Genomic DNA, 3,838 nt, shown 5'->3' on the forward strand with positions numbered 1-3,838 from the left:
ATAGTTGTTGAGTGAGTTTGGCCCCAGTTTATCACCTTTCTTGCCACATTTGTTAAGTGAATCACTGCAACTGTTAAGTTAGTAACACGGTTGTTAAGTGAATTTGACTTTCCCCATTGACTTTGCTTGTCAGAAGGTCACATGGGGATCCCATGACCCAGCGACACTGCAGCTGTCATATTTATGAGTTATCAACCTCGTGGTCATGTGAGCAAAATTCGGACACAGATCGTATATAGAATAAAATGTTATTCTATTCTACTCTATTACTCTACTCTACTCTACTCTACTCTATTCTAATATTCTATTCTATTCTATTCTATTCTATTCTATTCTTTTCTATTCTATTCTATTCTACTCTACTCTATTCTAATATTCTATTCTATTCTATTCTATTCTATTCTATTCTATTCTATTCTATTCTATTCTATTCTATTCTATTCTAATATTCTATTCTAGAAGGACTAGGGGAGACATGATAGCAGTATTCCAATATCTCAGGGGTTGCCACAAAGAACAGGGAGTCAAACTATTCTTCAAAGCACCTGAGGGTAGAACAAGAAGCAATGGGTGGAAACTAATCAAGGAGAGAAGCAACTTAGAACTAAGGAGAAATTTCCTGACAGTGAAAACAATTAATCAGTGGAACTTGCCTCCAGAAGTTGTGAATGCCCCAACACTGGAAATTTTTAAAAAGATGTTGGATAACCATTTGTCTGGAGTGGTGTAGGGTTTTCTGCCTGGGCAGGGGGTTGGACTAGAAGACCTCCAAGGTCCCTTCCAACTCTGTTCTATTCTATTCTATTCTATTCTATTCTATTCTATTCTATTCTATTCTATTCTATTCTATTCTATTCTATTCTATTCTAATTCCTATTCTATTCTATTCTATTCTATTCTATTCTATTCTATTCTATTCTATTCTATTCTATTCTATTCTATTTACAAGCTGTGTCCGAATTTTGCTCACATGACCACGGGGTTGCTGCAATAAATCATTTTTTTACAGTGCCATTGTAATTTTAAACAGTCACTAAACGAATGGTTGTAAGTCAAGGACAACCTGTTCAAACCATCCAAATCCATTTTAGCCCAACCCAGCATGCTGTGTGAACACAATCTCTGCATCTCTGACCAAAAAAAAAGAGGCACAGACTGAAGGATAACTCTTGCTGAGATTTTTGTTCTGTTTCCGGTCCCAATATCAAAAGTTCAGATCTCCTTGAATAAAATTTCACCTGGCAGATGAGTTCTGTGACTCATCAAATCAGAGAATTTGGAGTCACGGTGCATAACTCCGTAGCAATCTTAAGCCAATGGACAGCTGCTTTTTTTTTTCTTTCTCTTTTTCTTTCTTTTTTGCTTTCAAGCAAAATTGGATGCCAAACCAAACAAGCAAAAAACATTTGGGACAATGCAGTAAAACTTCATCAACACAATGCAATACCATGGCTCAGGACCTGGGAACTTGCCTACTACCACCAATAGCCTCCCACTGGCCAGTAGGCTCTCATAGAGGGGCTCCTCCGGGTGCCGTCGCCCAAACAATGTCGACTGGCGGCCCCCAGGGGGAGAGCCTTCTCTGTGGGGGCAGCTACTATCTGGAACGAGCTCCCCCCGGAGATACGGAGGATCCCGGATCTGCGCACCTTCCGCCGTGCTCTAAAGACCTTTTTATTTCACCAGGCGGGCCTGGCCTAACTTTCTCCCTCTTTTTAAACAATTTTTTAATATTTTTTAGTATTTTTAATATTCAAAGTTTAAATTTGTTTTAAATTGATTGGGGTTTTAATCTGTCTGGGCCAAACTATTTAATTCGATTTTTTTTCCTGCTTTTTAAATTTTGTATGTATGTATTTTATTGTTGCCTGTTCACCGCCCTGAGTCCTTCGGGAGTAGGGCGGTATATAAATCAAATAAAAGTAAAGTAAAATAAAGTACGCCTCAGATCGAGCTTGTGTTATTCACCTAATGATGTCAGCGTGGTCATAGCATCACATAAATAACACACCAAGGATGCAGATGAGGTAATGTGCACCATTTTCATAATGACTTGTCGAACACCCGTTCATGATTTAAATCGTCACCAAAGCACCTGAGGGCAAGACATGAAGTAACGGTTGGAAGAGACTTCCAACCAGTGGTGGGATTCAAATAATTTAACAACCGGTTCTCTGCCCTAATGATCGGCTGGGTGGGCGTGACCATGGTGGGTGTGGCTAGGGGATGTGACAGGCAGCACTCGGCCTCCTGCGTGCATCTGGGAGCAAAAATGGGCCGTGTGTGTCTGTGTGTGTGTGCTGCCTCCCCCCCCCCCGTGCCCCGTTTTGGGCCTAGTAGGCCTCCCTGCAGCCTCCTGGGAGCAAAAACGATTGCTTCTCGGCCTTTTGGCTAAGATCATATGTAGTATCTGTTCTTATCAGTTTAATAAGTCACCTTTTTCAGCGCCGTTGCAACTTTGAACGGCCACTAAGTGAACTGTTGTAAGTCGAGGACTAGCTGTATCTTTTTATATTGTTAGCTGCCTAGTGTCTAGGGAGTGGGTCCCATAACAATGGGGTTATCTGACAGTATAAATCAATAAAGATGCCAAGCAACAAGGATTTGTGCAGGATGTTGTAAAAAGAAGGTGGTGCCCGCAATTGCGGGATCGAAAGTCCACCTGTTATTTAATGCACGTTGAAAACTCTGGATTTTCAGTCACACTGTTGCAGCCATTAGCTTCCCTTTGATGATCGCACCCTGCAAATATCCCTACCTCTTGAAAGCGACTTACAGTTTTCTTCTGATATTAACCAGTTGAAGAAGATTGCCACAAAGCGGCTGCCACAAAGAAGAGGGAGTCAACCTATTCTCCAAAGCACCTGACGGCAGGACAAGAAGGAATGGGTGGAAACTAATCAAGGAGAGAAGCAACCTAGAATTAAGGAGAAACTTCCTAACAGTTAGAACCATTCATCCAGGGATGTCAAATTCGATTTCATTGAGGACCACATCAGGGTTGTGTTTGACCTTGGATGGCCAGGAGTCTCCAAGTGTGGCCGTGGCCATGGTGGGCATGGCCAGCATGACGTCACTTGTTTCAGGGGCACCTGTGGTGGCCAAGTGATTTCCCTCCTTCCCTCTCATTATAATCTTCCTTCCTTCCTTCCTTCCTTCCTTCCTTCCTTCCTTCCTTCCTTCCTTCCTTCCTTCCTTTTCCTTCCCTCTTCATTCTAATTTCTTCTTCCTCCCTCTCTTTCCTTATTTTTCCTTCCTTGCTCTCTTCCCATCTTCCCCTCCTTTTCTTTGTCTTTCCTCTTTCCCTTTCTCCTTTCCTGTCCCTTCTTGCATGTTTGGTGGCGCAGCAGACTAAAGTACTGTTAAGTAGCACCAGCTGCCTGCAATTACTGCAAGTTCAAATCTCACAGGCTCAAGGTTGACTCAGCCTTCCATCCTTCCGAGGTAGGTAAAATGAGGACCCGGTTTGTGGGGGCAAAAAGCTGACTTTGTATAAAAAAAGAACACCACTTTGGGGGGGGGGGGCAAAGCCCTACTAAGCAGGTATATACAAAAGTATGACGGCTATTGCTTAACGCATTGTAAGCCGCCCTGAGTCTCTGGAGAAGGGCGGCATATAAATTGAACCAATAAATAAATAAATGCTCAAATGCATTTATTTGCAATGTTTTGTTTTTAGTTTGTTTTGCTAGCCCTCTGCCAGCGAAAACGGAGCTCTGGAGGGAGGGGGGCACGTGCACCTCCCCCATGCGCCCCATTTTCAGCTGCGACGGGTTCCTGAAGCCCTCTGCCAGCGAAAATGGAGCTTGTGTGCTGAAAACGGAGTGTGGCTGAAAAC

At 42.9% G+C, this 3,838-nt stretch overlaps 1 pseudogene; it reads left to right on the plus strand.

The window, feature by feature from the left end:
• Positions 1–2,371: 2,371 nt before the first annotated feature.
• On the plus strand, positions 2,372–2,534 carry LOC139316083 (U2 spliceosomal RNA; annotated as a pseudogene).
• Positions 2,535–3,838: the final 1,304 nt, after the last annotated feature.

The sequence above is a fragment of the Pituophis catenifer genome, unplaced genomic scaffold (genome assembly GCF_029215685.1).
Source record: "Pituophis catenifer annectens isolate HBS135680 unplaced genomic scaffold, rPitCat1.0.hap2 SCAF_3, whole genome shotgun sequence".
Taxonomy (NCBI): domain Eukaryota; kingdom Metazoa; phylum Chordata; class Lepidosauria; order Squamata; family Colubridae; genus Pituophis; species Pituophis catenifer.